Below are 18395 nucleotides of genomic sequence, written 5' to 3'. Positions count from 1 at the left end.
AGTAGTTACCTGGGTAACTACTTCAGCATAAGACATGTAAACTTATATACCATAATGATTTATTTTATAATCTCTTTTTTATTACCAAACTCATGGTGGGTTTATGTAATCATCAGTATACAAACAAAGCACAAAGAGTGAATAGTTTCGACGTGACAAAAAATATACACTACGCCTCACACTACGGGAGGGGGAGCTATCAGGTCGGTATGGAGGGTAAATGTAGTGTTTACACTGGGGGAAGGGGTCGGTAAAGGAAGGGTTAAAGATATGAAGAGAATTGTCTGGTGCACCTAGCAATGTGTTATTTAGCTTCGTAAACCCATGCTATGATTCGCTATGATTCACCAAAGAATTCATAAAGTTACGGTGCAAACATCTCGGATTAAGCAATCACCTGACTGCTTGGGATTGTAATGTAGAGTCGTGTAAACATACCAGTGACCTTCGTTCCCTTCCCATAATTGTTCACGGTTTTTTATAGCTCACACTAAATCAACGTCACTGATACCGGTACTGTAGAGGGTTGTTCCATGCTGGTGGTTACTAAGGGGTTAATGGAATACATTAATGTTTGGATCAATACTCTCTCCTTTACATTTAAACACAAAAATGAACAAAAGAATTAGCACTAAATGTATGTTTAACTTTCATCAGAAGGACCTTACCAATTCATATTCCTCCAGTTTATTTTATGTATTTTTCTGACTTTAGGTTAGGGTAGGTTTGGTTAAACTGTTAGGTACAGTTAAACTCTGTTAGGTTAGGTTTAGTTAAACACTTAAGACAGTCCCTTCCACCATTATGCTGAGGAATGAAACAAGAGCTGTCACAGCTGTACAGCTACAAACAATGGGGAAACAGATTTAACAAGCAATGTTTATTTATGGGTAATGCATTGCAGTATTAGTGGTTCATGGGCTAAGCAATAACCAGTAAATATCATTTTCAGGAAGGCGTCAAGAATTAGCGAGGGGGCATGGAACGTAACCCTCGCTAATTTGGGGGGGGGGGGAGTTACTGTACTGTATGATATTGTGCAATATTGTAATCAGTACTGTACTATATCTGAATCTGAAAAATATAGAATCTAGTGAACATATACAAGTGTAGTGAAACAGTAGGCATACAAGTCACAGATAACACTTCTTAAACTGCCGAGATGATTCCAAATGTCTGCCGAACAATCAGAGACTTACGTGAATGGGACTGTTTCTCAAAACTGCCGAAATTTCGGATCTACCGAATAATCAGCTGCTGAATAATTTGACTTTTAATGTATATAAAATCATTTAGACAACAGTTTCTTCCCAGGTGAAGTTTGTCCTTGCTACTGTTAGATGAAAATCTTGATGTGTTGTATGTGGCAGAGTAAGAATTTTGATAGAAGAAAGTAGTGTGGTGTACACAGTACAGTACAGTAGTGAAGCTTGCTTCATTGTATTCATGTTTTTTTCTGTTTTGTGATGTATTGATTGTTTATTTTGGGTGTTATTGTACATTATTTTCAAGTAATGTCTACATCGACACCACTGTCATCACCACCACCATCAACATGAAATGTGTTTCTGTACATAAGATTACAGTGTACTTCACAGTACATACAGTATTTCAATATTAGGAACGTCTTTTAGCTGATTTTCAACGATTTATAGTGTTTACAAGGTGCGTTATACAGTACACGTACTGCTGGGTGAAGAAAACAGGTCTCCCGGGTGGGAGGACTTTGATTTTAACCCCATCGTCAACATGAAGTTGTTTTTGTATATAAAATTACAGTGCAGTTAATAATACAGTACTTTATTCTTAGGAATGTCTGTTAGTTGCTTTTTGACATTTTAAAGCATTTTGTAGGGATTAGACAGTGGATAAGAGTTATAGGGTTGGGAGTTAGGGGCCCTTAGAGGGGACTTTTGCATAATCTGGCATTTTGACAGTATGCGTCAGGCCTTTGGCTCTATTGCCCTGGATAATTGGGAGGTTACTGTATATTTATGTCTGTATATACATGTACAGTAATTCCTTGAAGACTTGCATGCCCAAGCCCTGGACACCACGAGCCCAGGACAGTTTTGGCTTGGGTCCAAAAATTCCCCCCAAACGTCAGAATGAAAAAAAAAACTAATATGTATTCATCCCTACTCTAAGTTTGCTGCATGGTGACAAACAGTCGTGTTTTGGCGCATAGTTCCGGCGACGTCTGCTTGAGTGCCCTTGCATCCTCCCCACTTCCCGACTACCTACCATTGTGACTGCACACTCATCGCCATGGCTGCCCATGTGCTCGCTTTTGTGGTGGACAGTGAATAAACTGCAATACCTTGCCACTAGACCACATGGGAAGTTGCAGTGTTGTGCAGTGTTAAGAAATTAGAATTCAGAGTGCAAAGGATTAAGTGCAGAGTGCAACACTGGCTTGTTGCAACTGGTGTGGCACAAGTAAGAACAGAATGTGCAGTGTTAAACAATTATAATTCACAGTGCAAAGGATTAAATGAAGCACAACACTGGATTACTGTACGTGCTTCAAGTGCACCTTCACCATTGTCAGAGCCATAGAGGAGGTGGGTTAATCTTCGTGACGATCATAGACTTGTCAAAAGTACCTTGTACACTGCTAAATATTTTCCATACTCTTAATTTCTCATTCTCTGATTCCTTTTCATTTATTTTATGGTTTCTTTCCCTATTGTGTGAATAGGGTCTTAACCCATTGACTGCGGCTGTATCATATATGATATCTGAGTCCAAATGGCTCTCACTGCGGCTGTATCATATATGATTTCCTGCTTTAAAAAATTCCACCGTCAGAAATGGCACAAAATAAATCAGCTAGCAATTCATGGCACCCTATAGAATAATGTCATACATAGATTATGCATTTTTACAAGGTGCAGAGCTCAGCTCAGTTACCTAGAAAATCTATCTATCTATCTATATACCTAGGCTGCTTCCCCCAAGGAAAGGTAAAGGTGCGAAACCTTCTCCATGCCGCCTCTAGCAGTAGCCCAAGCAAATATTGGATGAAATCACTGGATGAGTTTGGTAATGATAGTGAATTGTTGTTAGATGATGACAAGGATGGTACAGATGCTGTTTTACACCTTATCTGATCGCAAGATTGACACTGAGGACACAGTGCAACCACAACACATCGTTCGCCTGGCACCACCGCACAGGGAATATTTATTACTTCACGGACCTGTATCAGAGGTTATTTATTTGTTTGCTATATTGTGTTATATACCATTGAACCTGGGATTTTTTTCTCTATCTTTTGGCAATATTATTTTTTTTCTAATATTTTTTCCTAAATATTTTAAAACTGCCACACACGGGATGTACATGTAAACAAACACTGACGCAGTGAATGGGTTAAATAGGTGCTATGCACATCCGGTAGGGAGTTATTTAGGTGGCTTTCAAAGTTAGTTGGGTTGGAGTCTAGAAGTACCTGTCCAGGGGCATTTTTCCCAAGTCCTGGACATGCCTTTGGCTCTATTATGTCGGATCTTGGAGGGATGACTGTATACATATATAGGGTGCGGATGTAGATGAGGTTGTGCGGAAGTGTGAAAGCGTAGAGGTGTGCGGAAGAGACCAAAGTGCGGGTGTGGAAGTGCGGGTGCAGACTTCCTATTTGGTGTGCAGTTGCCCAGCACTGTCGGTACTTGTCATTTGACACTCTATAACGGATGGGGAACGTCTGGCCTCTGGGCCGTATCAGGCCTGCAAGACCATTTGATCTGGCCTGCGAGGCAATTCATGAATGCAATTTCATAAACTCATGAATGAATATCTATCTATCTATCTATTGCCAGACAAAGGATGAATATATATATATATATATATATATATATATACATACAGTATATATATATATATATATATATATATATATATATCATCTCATCTCATCAGCCGTTTGTGTGTCCACAGCTGGACCAGCCTATCCCGACAGAAATGGGGACGATACAGCCAATGTATCTCTACCAAGTGGCTTAGGCTGTCTAGGAGAGATTGTATGTAGGGTGAGAAGTGTTTGTAAGTGTAATTGTAGTGTTGGAGTGTCTTTGGATGTGTGTGTAGTTTGTGAACCAAGTGTAATCGGCCCATGCAAGCCGACTGGGTGCAAGCATACTTTATAGTATGCAACAGTGGTTCAACTACAGCATCCCTTGTGTCAGCCAATGCAGTACATGGCCTGAAGAACGCTCCCAAAGTTTATTACCCTGGTGGGGCACAATCTCTCGTTCTCCAGTGAACGAAAACGCACACTTTACCACTGTACCACAGAGGCTCATATATATATATATATATATATATATATATATATATATATATATATATATCTATCTATATATCTATCTATCTATCTATATATATATATATATCTATCTATCTATCTATCTATATATATATATATATATATATATATATTCGTTTTTAAAGGCTCCAACATGCTTGCATGTGTCGGCCTTGGTCACCTAATGGCGGCTCTCCACGCTTCACGATCCATTGCAGCCTCCCTGTTCAGTCCCTTAACCCTAAGGTCACACTTAATGACCTCGTCCCAATATTAACACTTCTCACCTTCCTCACCCAATTATCATCCCCCATCCTCTCCACATGTCCAAACCACCTCAATCTACCTCTCCTCATCATAACACCAATACACTCCAGTCCCATCCTACCTCTCAACTCTTCCATCGTATATATATATATATATATATATATATATATATATATATATATATAACCTCGTCTTTCTGCCTGCGGGTGACTTTACACTTTCTCTTCTGTCTTTCATTCCTTCATTCTTTCCTCTTCCTTCTGCCCATTGGTGACTCTACACTGAGTGACAAGCCAAATGGTTTCCTGTACACCAGGAAACCATTTCCTATGCCGGGTGGTAACCATATAACCAAATTTTGGCGCCTGGTGGTTTAGTAGGTTATTATTGTGCTCCAGTCAAATTGAGCTGGTGAAGGTTTATATGCAGGGGGTGGTTGGGGTTTGTTGCTCACGTAATGCCACTCAGGGATGAGTGAGGCTGGTCACTCTCATCTTAAATGTCAGGACCAACTGCCTAGCCCCGGGCTCCTATGCTCCTCATGGGGCAACGTAGGATTGGATGATGGATGGATATATATATATATATATATATATATATATATATATATATATATATATATACACTCAACCCTCGGCTATCACTCCCAATTGGTCCCACTATGGCTGCGCTATAGCCGAAACCGTGATAGCCGAATCGAAGAACTTATGCTAATAATTCTAATTGGTGCCATGACTTCAATATTTACCCCTAAAATACCTTTTTTGTACCACACATTAATATATAATAAGTCTAAAAATGAGCACGTTTTATGATGTGATCACGATTCTTATAAATACCCCTCAGTTGATTCATTGATGTTATATTTCTTCCCCACACTTCGCTTGGTCTCACCATTCTCTATAAGTTTCACATTTCCAGTTTATCTGCATAACTTAGGTTCTTCCTCTTCTTTATTTCCCTGCCAAGTGCTGCAGCATTATGTTGGGTGATGGTAGGGGGACGGGGAGGGGGTACATTGGCCATGGTCATATCATAAAAAAGGTTATTGTTCTCGCTATCACTGTTCACGGTCTGAGGGTGCGCACTTGAATGGTTTGGCGGGCAGGAGACTCGGTCGGGCGGCCAATCAGCGCTCAGCTGGTGCTGACGTCACACAACCAATCAGGGAGTGAAGTTTTTGTTGGTTGGGCGGAGCACTGGAGCCTGGCCTTTTTGAAATTTTTGAACATTTGCCGTTTGCGATAGCAGGCATTTAGTGCATGATAAAGGTATTTGGGTAGTTTTTTATATAGGCATGATAGCGAAATACGCTATAGCAGAACCCGTGATAGCCGAGGGTTGAGTGTATATATATATATATATATATATATATATAGATATATATTCAGTTGGCGCAATGGAAGTCTGGACCCTCTAATTCGCACCATATATTTGGTAGGGTCCAAGAAATATTGTAGGAAAATTCCTATAGTCGGTGGATTTTTTTTCTGGTGGCTTCTAGCAACTTTATAGGCTTAACACCAAATGCTGTGAGATTATGAACTCAGTACCTGCCTGACTTTGGATGGGGAAGCACGTCAGATTTTCTTGTCCTGCCTGGCACTTGTTAATTTCAAAGCTCTTGTTTTCACACCCTCCTCTGCCTTAGTGAATCATTGGAGATGGGTCCCAAGCCATTAACTGATGTAGAAAAAGCCCGAATTTTAACTATGAGAGAGGAAAATGTAGAAATTAAGGATATTTGTATTTGAACTGGGCGAGGAAAATCTACCATTATGGCACTCCTCTGCTGCCTGCCAGCTGCCAAAAAACACAATTCCCCAACATAAAGACAGGCTAGGACCTAAAAGGAAGACATCACCAACTACAGAAGGTTACTGAAGCAAGCTGTGATAAAAGACCCACGTTTGACTGCTAGACAGCTGAAAGATATGTACCCGGAATTGCTGAAAGATGTGTCTGAAAGAACCATACAGCATCGACTTCAGAAAGACTTCAAGATCCCCATCCGCACTGCTGCACTGAATCCTCTCCTTAATTTTTACATTTTCATCTCTCATAGTTAAAATTCGGGCTTTTCCTACATCAGTTAGTGGCTTCGGACCCTTCTCCAATGATTCACTAAGGCAGAGGAGGGTGTGAAAACAAGAGCTTTGAAATTAACAAGGGCCAGGCAGGACAAGAAAATCTGATGAGCTCTCCCACCCAAAGTCAGGCAGGCACTGAGCTAATAATCTCACAGCATGTGGTGGTAAGCCTGTAAAGTTGCTAGAAGCCACCAGAAAAAATTCCACCGACTACAGGGAGTTTCCCACAATATTTCTTGGACCCTACCAAATATATGGTGCGAATTAGAGGGTCCAGACTTCCATTGCGCCAACTGTATATATATATATATATATATATATATATATATCTATCTATATATATATATATATATATATATATATATATATATATATATATATACAGTATATAAATATATCATCTCATCTCACCAGCCGTTTGTGTGTCCACTGCAAGACCGGCCTATCCCAATCGAAGTGGGAACGATACAGCCAATGTATCTCTACCAAGTGGCTCAGGCTGTCTAGTAGAGATTGTACGTAGGGTTAGAAGTGCATGTAAGTGTAATTGTAGTATTGGAGTTGGTTTGGATGTGTGTGTAGTCTGTGAACCAAGCATAATCGGCCTGCGCAAGCTGACTGGGTGCAAGCATACTTTATAGTATGCGACACTGGTTCAACCACAGCACCTCTTGTGTCCGCCAATGCAGTATGTGGCCTGAAGAATGCTCCCAAAGTTTATTACCCTGGTGGGGCGCAATCCCTCGTTCTTCAGTGTACGAAAACGCACACTTTACCACTGTACCACGGAGGCTTATATATATATATATATATATATATATATATATATATATACAGTAATCCCTCTAATATCCGAACGCCCAATATCCGAACATCCCCACTAACCGGACATAATCCTCCTGGGATCCAATATTCCCAAAATGGGCCAAAAACCGCAAAAAATTCGAAAAAAATCTGACTTTTTTCCCTCCCATAATTTGAAATTCCCGCATGGCGCCAAACAGCTGTTACACCATGGTCCCTTCACCCCTTCCTTCCTCCTCCTCCCCCCTCCCCTGTCAGGTTGCCATTTGGTATTTTTCATTACCAAGTGTGGGCCAATTTGGTAATGAAAAATTCGTTTGGTAATGAATTAGAATAATGCATTACCAAATGGATTTTTCACATGTATGAGGATACACAGGATGGAGATGGTGGATTGTTTGCTCTCTCTGATTAATCTGCTACCCTACATAGTGTGAAAATAATCAACATGGTGTTAGTTATAAGGAGAGTGATTACATGTATTTCCACTTGTATATATAATTAGTGAAGAATATATGCTAGCTTTACGAATTTGGTAATGAAAAGTTATATTTGACAATGAAAGTTGAAGAGATTGGTAATGTGGCCGTTGCGATCTGGCAACTCTGTTACCCCACCAACATCAACAGTCACAGCTTAACTCCGATGGAGAGCAGATACTCATAACAGTGCAAGCCACAGGTGCTTGTTTTTTGTGAATAAACAGTGAATAAACTGCAATACCTTGCCACTAGAACACACGGGAATTTACAGTGTTGTGCAGTGTTAAGAAATTAGAATATAGAGTGCAGAGGATTAACTGTGGACTGCAAACTGGCGGTTCAAATCAGTCCAAGAGCAAGGGACTTGTAAGTACCCAGAATGTTTAATATTGTATAAACTCACCTCTAAAACCTCATTTTATGGTTCTTTTGCATTTATTTCAGTCTTTTATGTCCCTTATTGGTGTGATTTGGGTGTTAAATAGGTGCTATGCATGTCCAGAGGGAGTTGTATAGGTGTTTTTCAGAGTTAGGGTCCATAAGTACAAGTCCATAAGCTGGGGCCCAATATCCGGACAGGACCACTATCCGGACCTGCCTATGGCTCTATTGATCCGGATATTGGAGGGGTTACTGTATATATATATATATATATACAGTAGAACCTCTCTCATTCAGACTATATGGGGGGAAGGGTTGTCTGAATTAGCAGATTGTCCGGACCATCAGGGTAATCTCCAGTTCATACCAAAGTCTATCTACATATGGTATGTTTGTTAATTATTAACATATGTGGCATATGTCAACCCTACGTAACTGCAAAAGATGAAAGGATACCGGTACTAAAATAACAAAACTAATCATGTAAGATAGTTTTGTATTGCATAATTTACAGGTAAGGCCATGACAAGAAACTAGCCTACATTTTAAATTGTTGTAAGTGACTAAGGCCCGTGTAGGCAAAAAAATAAATTAATTAATTAACTGTAATATTTGGAATAAAAATAAAACTTATGTAGGCAAAAAATACATTGTCATCTTTGGCATATTGATAACACCCGTATGGCAAGAAGCTAATGTTTGATGTACAAGTAAAGCACATTTAAGTACCAAAAATAACCTACAGTAATCACTAAACACTGCAGAATATTCTGACCCATTTTTGTGTAAGCAAACTCCTCCTTTTAACACCTTTATTCATTACAGAAGCTACACTTGCATTAAGGGGCATGGTAAGGAGGATTAACTTTTGAAATACAGCATAAAAATATAAATGGTTGGTGAACTAGTTGATGGAACGAATGCTAGCATGTGTTTAAACAGGCGCCCATGTAGCGACCTAGCGTGATCCGAGACTAAACAAACGACGATCGCTTTCCTCACCGACACTGAAAATGACTTTAGAATTACTTTCTACATATTTTTGGAGCTTATTATTTTTAAATTTTGTCCGGATTAACAGAAATCCGGATTAAAGGGGTCCGGACCAAAGAGGTTCTACTGTATATATATATATATATATCCCCCCTGGGGAAGGGGGGATAGAATACTTCCCCAGTATTCCCTGCTTGTCGTAAGAGGCGACTAAAAGGGACACTTTTATCTACATTCTTTTTGCTCTCTTTCTTTCCCTTGTACTTTGTCTGTCCAAACCCTCTGCATTTTACTTTCATTAAGTTAATTTCCTCTCTCCACTGTCTGGTTCCTGCAAGTCACTGGCATTGGCTCCAGGGTAAAATATTTTCCTGCCTAAGAAATCTTGATGAACTCTGGTGACGAAGCAATGGCCCTCAGTTCCATGCAGCCCTTAAGTGGGCAGGGGGTGTTAAGAATCCCACGGTGTAAAAATAAGTTTATACATCCAAAAAGAACCTTACGAATAGGAAACTGGAATGTTCGAACTCTCAATCAGGCTGGTAAAATGGAAGTGCTTATTTCAGTGTTCAAGGAATACAAGATGGATATTTGTGCTCTTACAGAAACGAGGTTGCTTGGAGTTGATAAAATGAATTTGGAAGATGGTATCACTCTGTTGGTTTCTGGTAGGAGTGATGGAAATCATTACCAAGGAGTAGGCTTACTGCTGAGTAGAGATGCTTGTAAGGCAGTATGTGAGTTTGAACCAATTAATGAGCGCTTGCTTTATGCTCGTTTAAAATCTGACCATGGTGATATCAGTATGGTTGTAGGGTACACTCCGACAAATGAGGCTGCTGATGAAATGAAGGATGACCTTTATGAGAAGCTTCAGGATGTAGTGAATAGTGGCAAGACATGATGTGTTAGTTTGCATTGGTGATTTTAATGCGATTGTTGGCAGTAGTAGGGATGGCTTTGAAGATTGTACGGGTAAGGAGGGTGTTGGTGTAAGAAATGAAAATGGGGTGCGACTTGGAAGCTTTTGTTTGGCAAATGACCGTATAATTGGTGGAACTATCTTTGAGCATAGAAAAATACATAAGACTACTTGGATTTCACCATGTGGTAAATATTGTAACCAGATTGACCACATTGCAATTAGCAGAAGGCATAGGAGTTATTTGCAAGATGTTTACATAAGGAGGGGGGCAGATATAGGTAGTGATCATCAACTTGTGTCAAAGATTAAAATAAAACTTAAGAGAAATGTTAATGGTAATTGTACGGGAGGTAATAATTATGATTTTAATGAGCTTAGAAGTGATGAGAACACGAGGGAAAAGTTTCGGTGGGAATTTAGGAACAGGTTTCTAGTCCTGCAGACTTTGATGGAATCTGAAGACAATGATATTAATCAAATGTGGAGAGAGGCAAAAGTGGTTTTGATGAGAGTGCTAAGGTTACTATCAAGAAAAAGGGAAAAGCGAGAAGGAAAAAGTGGATGTCAGATGAAACATGGAATGCAATTCAGAAAAAGAAAGAGGCTAAGTTAAGAAGTGAAGAACAATATGTTGATGGCCAGGTAGTTGAAGTACTTAGAGCAAAGTACTGGAGTTTACATTCTGAAGTAAAAAGACTCGTTAGACGTGATAAGAGGAGACTGATGAAAATGCGACAGACAGAAATTAAATTAAGTAATAATGACAATCAGAGCACAAGAGCAGCGTATCAGGCCATAAAGGAGTTAACTGGGACTGAAAAGAGAAGGAAGGAAATACCTGTACGAGATAGAAATGGTAATTTGATGACTAAAGATTTGGATAAAAAAGGAAGGTGGAAAGAGCACTTTGAATCTGTTCTAAATAGACCAATCCCAGCTGAAGAGGACATTTTGCCAGCCGAGAGAGATTTGCAGATTGAAACAGGAGATATAACTTTGGAAGAGGTGGCAAAATCTGTAAAGGAGTTAAAGAATTTTAAGGCCCCAGGAGAGGATGGAATATTCCCTGAAATGCTTAAGGTGGAAAATGACGAGATGATGAATGCGCTTTTGAAACTTTTTAATGTGGCTTGGGATAATGGTGGAATTCCAGAAGAGTGGAAAAATGGAGTGATTATAAAAATACCAAAAAAGAGATATTTAAGTGTGTGTGGCAATTGGAGGGGGATAGCTTTGACATCTGTAGTTGCAAAAGTCTTTTCCAATATCTTGTTGAACAGAATAGAGCCAGTAATTGATAAAATTTTAAGAGAAGAACAAGCGGGATTTAGAAAGGGTCGAGGTTGTAATGATCAGATTTTTATTGTAAGGCATCTGATGCAACAAGCTTGTATCGGTACACGGCTAGCACTAAATATCGTGCCACCGCTAGCACCAATAAAATGTATCATCGCACTGCTGGCCAAACAATTAAATGTAGCCGTTATGGAGTAGCAGTTGACTACATATTAAGTGTTCTGCTGTTATAGTATAACTAGACCACCGTGTTGGATCGACGACACTGTCTGTAGTACACGTCAGCCACTCGCCGTCACTGCCCGACACTTCCCACCAAAGGTCCTCTGCCACGAGAAGGTGGAAGCTGGTCTGTTATTAAGTGGTAGCGTAAGGTGACAGAAATGAGCAGATTAAATCTCTCTTTATTGGGTACAGAATAATATAACTGCGACCCGAGAGATATGTAGGAGCGACACCACCTCCCTTTATAACTGTCAAACGGCCTCTCTGACGCTGTACAGTCACCGAGCCGGACAAGGGCGCGGTGCTGAGGTCAGCTTAAAAAGTGAGGTGCCGAGCATTACATATACTCTGGGCTTATGCAAAAAGTAGAGATAAATGACAACTCTACTAGCACATTATACACCTCTATAAAATGGTATTAAGTACATTCACATATACCAACATAATAAATGGTTCCCCAGGACTTTACACTTACGCACTATTTAGATATCTTTTCACTTCTCCTAACCTTCTTTTATAATTGAAACAGGGTGGCCCTTGTGGTCTGCCATCCACCTTCTTCCTATACCACAGCTAACAGCGAAATGATATTTGGTTGTTCATCATTCACACTTCATTACACACTGTTAATTATGACTAAACAGCTTTAAAAATTATTATGTAAAATGTGTGATACTACAACTTCATATGGAAAAAGATGTTGACACCAGAACATCGCTCGGCCACACCATTGACGTCCTCGTCGACATTGTTGTCCTAACTACCGTGTAGCCTAACCATAGTGTAGGGTAGCTAACTATTCAGGAACATTCACTTGCAATCTGCGAGTACGGACACGTGGTCTCAGTGGGTTCCTTTTAATTGGCGCCTTAAATAGTAGCCTAAACCACACACACAGGACAAGACCACAATAAGTAGAAGACCAACGCCAGGACCAAAATAGGAAGGAGAAAGGTATGAAAGTACATAAGGCTCTAAATCAGTCCTGTTCAGGTGGGAGAGGAAGGTAAGCTCCTTTAATACATGAGACAGCCTGTTCACATTCAAGAAGTAACATTGAATGAAGGTAAAAAGGGTCGTAACTGGGATGAGAAGTTCACTGACAAAGCTAGATGATGCTTGCTAGGCAGAACTGCTATCTCTTTACTGTGTAACTCACAAAAATCAGGTGCAATATAGTACCCCTTTACTGTAAGGAATTGATTCCGCGAGGCACAAATCACAGTTACATCCTCTGTCTCAGGAAAGTAAAAGTACTGTTTCGCATGAATATGAGCATGGAAAACTGACTTCAATTGAATGGGTTGGAAGGTGCAACGTTGCAGAGCAGAGGAAGTATTTGTGTTCAACAAGGCCCTCTTACGCTCCTCTACCTTTAATGGTACGAAGACAAAATGCAAAGCAGGACATACATGGAGATCGAGAAATGAGGCCTTACGCTTCTCAAATTCATCCACAGTCGTTTCTTCTACATTTTTCTTGTCATCTGAGACAACCAGCACCTCTGGACCCTCTTCAATAACAACAAGTGTATTATTAGCAGTAGCAAAAGGGAAGGAAATGAACCGCCATGCCTGGTATATTACAGCATTCCTCATAGGTACCAGTATAAGGATGCCTTCATGGGTCAACTGGGCCTCTAACAATGGGTAATAATATTCCAGTTGACTCAGATCAAAGAGTGGCATAAGTCCATGCTTCCACATAGCTATATCAAGTGCATTTGTTAATATATTAGTAGGCAGCAATAAAGCATTAACCCTGTTCAAACTTGCATCGATTAAGCCGTCCACCATATTGGCTGCATGCTTCTCCAAAGCAGTGGTTGACTCGTCGAGAGCATGTAAGTACTCAGCGAATAACACCAAGTTAGGGTTGGTAGGTTAATTTGGATGTTGTTCACAAGCTCTACTAGATGGTTGGTAGTCCTAATTATCTCGTTAGCTTTGTTAGTGAACTCATCTAACTGTTTATACACATGCATGATTAATCTATTATTGGCTTTAGCGGCCAGTGTCAAGTCATGCATCTGTCTACCCAATTGCACTACATCCTTATCTAATGCCATACCAAAGAGTTATCCACGTGCTCTCTTAGTACGTGCATGGACATGCTTGGAAAGATCAGAGTGTACGTTAGGTAAAGCTACATGCAAGTTAGTGAGCCTGTCGGTGAGCCTGTCTATATGCCTAGTCTGAAGCTCAACAAAGCTTCGGTGTCAGAGTTTGTCAGTCGTGGGTTTCGATTAAACATCTTTCCCACTTCCAATAGTTGCTGTCTGAGATTCGACAAGCCCTTGGAGACCTCCTTGACAATATCTGGCGTTTGGAGATAGCCTTCCATTGGATAGTAGACGCATACTGCATCTTCCACTACCACGACTTCTCCAAGTGGGCTCTTCAGTGCTCCTGGCATTAACGCAGTTGTGTCCGTGTCCGATGTCGTTCCATAGGTCCACCCCAAGCAACGCACGAGGAGTTTGAGCCACAGCCACATTTTTTTCTGCAAGAGTAGATACTCCCTTAATCACTCTTGTTGTGGGATCGTAGCTTGCTGCGATACTCTTGGTTAGGGACAGGTACGGATGACGACATAGACTGCGACGAAGACAGAGGGCACAACACATCAGACGATAGGCCTAGCTCTTGACTTACTAGTTTGATCCTATCAGCATATACTGCCTCCTGAGTTCCATTAGCTTCATCCTTTATTCTATAAGTATTTCCACGTACTCATTCCACAACGGTATATGGTCCGCGGAACTTAGGTCTGAGCTTGGAAATTCTCTCAGGGTTGTGGATTATGACCTTCTGGCCTGCATGTAACGTCTTTTCTTGACTACCTTTGTGTTGTTTCACCATCATCTCCGCTCTTGAGGCTTTTAATCTTTTCCGTACTTCACTGTGTATAAATTGGAATTTCAACAACTGTACCTTTGCGTAGTCTTCTTCGTTGTCTACTGGAGTAGGAGGTCCAGTCAACAAATCGTAGGGTAACACTTTCTCTTCTCCATAAAGGATATAATGAGGAGACTTCCCAGTTGATGAATTTTCTGAGGAGTTGATGGTCGCCGCTACGTGGTAACCAGTCTTCCCAGTTATCCTCCTGATTTGAGGTTATTACTGGTCTAAGACTTCCAGTATCTTCCTGTTTGTTCTCTCCACCAGGCCATTGCTCTTAGGACTGTAAGGCGTTACAAAAACTTGCTTTACTCCATACATACGACAGATTTCTTGTAAAACCTGGTTACGAAATTCACTGCCATTATGCTGAGCAATACCTTAGGTGTAGAGTATGGACAAATCACTGAAGTCACAAAACTCCTCTGAAGTTTTCGTCTGTAAAGGTGCTAAAACAGTGAATCGTGAGAAAGGGTCCACTGCCACCAGTACATAACTTGAACCTTGACGACTTCTGGGCAACGCTAAGAGATCAATGGAGACTGTATCCCAGGGTTTTTCTGGTAGAGGATACTCGATGGGAATCGGAAGTCCCGTCGTTCCTCGTATTTCCGCACATTTGACATATTGACTGACGTGGGCTTCTATGTCCTTCCTCATGGTCGGCCAATAGTATTTCTTTCTCGCCTCACGTATGCATCTATCGCGACCGGGATGACCCGCTTGAGGTACGTCATGAACTAACTGTAGCACGGCTTGCTGTAAGGTAGCAGGAATGTTTCTACTCAACGCGTCGGCCACAACATTTTGACGGCCTGGTAAATATCTGACCTCTGGATCAAACTCCATTACTTTGCCAAACCAACGCGCAACCTTACCGTGCAAGTTTTTCCCTTTAAACAAGTCGCGTATGGGTGCATGGTCAGTTAACACAATTATTCGGTAGCCAAAGATAATATCCCGGAAATGTCCTAACGCCCACACGACTGCTAATGTCTCCAAATGTGTCATCGAATAGTTCTTCTCTGGGGGTCTTAATGCCCTACTAGCATACGCTATGGTATGTGTCTTTCCTTGCTCATCCTTCTGCTGTAACACCGCTCCCAGACCCAGACCTGAGGCGTCCGTGCACAGACAGAAAGGGTGAGTATAATCAGGAAACACTAATACGGGTGTTTCTGACATGGCTTGTTTGAGCTCGTTGAAGCTTTTCTCTTCCGAGGGTCTCCATTTCCATGCAGCGTCCTTCTTAAGTAGCGTTGTTAAAGGTGATGCTATGATGGCATACCTGTGGACAAAACTCCTATAAAAGCCAGTGAGGCCTAGGAACGGTCTTATCTGATCCTCGTTCTGTGGTGTAGGAAAATAGGTCATCTAGATACGCTAAGACGTCTTGCCCTAACATCTCACCAAACAATTGGTTTATCATCCGCTGAAATGTTAAAGGAGCATTACTCAGTCCAAAAGGCATCCGGAGAAATTCAAAGTGCTCACGGTGAGTGCTAAAAGCAGTAATGGGACGCGACTCTTCGGTCAGCTCCACCTGCCAATACCCTGACGCTAGATCCAGACAAGTAAACACAGTATTTCCCTTACCTAATGATGAAGTAAGTCTCGCAGATGCGGAATCGGGTAACGATCCGGTACTGTTTGTTCACTTGCCGAAAATCCACAACAGGTCTCACACCACCGTCCTTCTTAGGCACTAGAAAGAGTGGTGCACCAAGGCGAGGAGGAAGGCTGGATAACTTCATCACGAAGTGTCCTTTCAACTTCCTCATCCACTGCTTCCCTTTGGCTGTGCGGTAGACGGTATGCAGGCACATAAACTGGATTTGTACCAGAGCACAAACCAATATGATGCTTCACCCTATCCGTCCTACCCAGCGCTTCTCCTGGAAGTGCTACTACGTCGGAAAATTCTCTAAGGAGAGCTAGGAGTCGTGTTTTATGGTCTACATTATCTGTGACCTTCACGTATTGCTCCAGCTGTTTTTCCTTAGCCAGACGTACGGGTTCCGACTGAGTCATTGCTTGAGATGTAACTACAGGAGAGATCACCGGCACGTCGTCGGCTTCCTTTATGGGGGCACCATAGCACATCAAGTCGCCTATATAACAACCATCTCTGAGCTTAACTGCGCCACCACTCATATTTGTGATGAAGAGGGGCGTCTTCTGGTCTTGGCCAACGCTAGTCAGAGTCGATTCCAGCGACAATGCCTTATGTTTCACAGTCTCAGTTAAGCATGCTACATCAGTTCCCACCGACACATCAAGTAGTTGGACAGGAATTTTACAGACAGTTTGACTGGGTAAGTGGTGATTACCACTCACTATAGCCCTGACTTTCTTCCAGTCCATACCCTCCGCTTCATGTGCATCCGGGGACTCCCTTGACGCTTCACTTGTCGGGGTCACAACTGGTTGGATGGCTCCTGATTGGATGCCAGTTCCAGTTCATGTTGCTGAGGGATTAAGGCCTACAAACTCTTTCCCATTAAAGGAAATGGAATGTCTTTGAGGGTGTATTACTATATCATACTCCTCCATGGTTTCAAAGCCTAACAGCCCATCAGCTGGCAGAGGAAAATCCTCAACCACATAAAACGTGGCACGTAACACAGGAGATCGTTTATCTGCCCTCAATGTCAACGGCACCTGGCTTACAATCTTCATTCTACTCCCTGTCACACCTGTCAACATTACATCAGGTGGTGATAATGTCCAGTTTGTTAGAGGCATTTCACTTTAAGTCTTTCCAACGCTTTACTAGAAATAATTTTTGTACATGCCCCTGTATCCACGATCAGGGACACTTGGCCTTTCCCTATGATCCAAGGAATAGATAATAAGTCCACCTTAGTAATAGCTGCCACACACGCATCGGTGGATTGTACTATTTTAATTACTTTTGCGCGCGGCCCTGAGCTTCCCCCGAACTAGCTGGGTTCCCTAGTTTCTTCCTCTTTTCAATGACAAAGGGGCAACAGTCCGTCTCATGAGGACAATGCCCATGTATGACATACCATCTTTTCACCTCTGGCTTAACAGCCTTGGTCCTTTGCTGTGGAGAACTAGTAGCTGTATCTCTCCAGCCTGAAGTTTGCAAGGCTTTGCTAGCTTCTGCATAGCATATTCCTGCCTTTGCCAAAGCCTGACTTTCAGTACAGTTAGGATGCTGCTGTACTATATCAGTAGCCAGATTAGGTACAGGTATCTGCCACAAAGGAAGAGGGTTAGTCTGACTTTGCACGCCCATATTGTTAGTCATGCCCCAGGTATTTGGACAAGGGCCCTGGATTTGCATGCCCATATTAGTATTCATGCCCCATTGATTAGGATTCTGGGTTTGCATGCCAATATTAGTAGTATTCATGCCCCATTGATTAGGATTCTGGGTTTGCATGCTAATACCATCTGTGTTTATACCCCATGCATTTGAACTGAAAACATCTGAAGTATACACAGGTATGTGAGTGGTTGTAGTACTATCACTAATGACTGGATTTTGCATATCCTGAGTGACCAAAGGTACTGTTGTTGTCTCAACTTTCACAGTCTCCTCACTAGGATTACCCTCATTAGCAAGACTAGTGGCCATTTTGGATCTAACTGGTTGCTCTGGGACTGTTGAATAAGTATGACCAGAACGCAAATGCAAAACGTTCAAATCCTCATCCTGTCCTTCAGAAATATCCTCATCACCTTGATCCTCAATATGTC

Source organism: Coenobita brevimanus, chromosome 95 (genome assembly GCF_032717465.1).
Source record: "Coenobita brevimanus isolate Jiangsu-jjx chromosome 95, ASM3271746v2, whole genome shotgun sequence".
Lineage (NCBI taxonomy): Eukaryota > Metazoa > Arthropoda > Malacostraca > Decapoda > Coenobitidae > Coenobita > Coenobita brevimanus.
The sequence above is the reverse complement of the archived record's forward strand: the minus strand, read 5'-3'. Positions refer to the sequence as shown.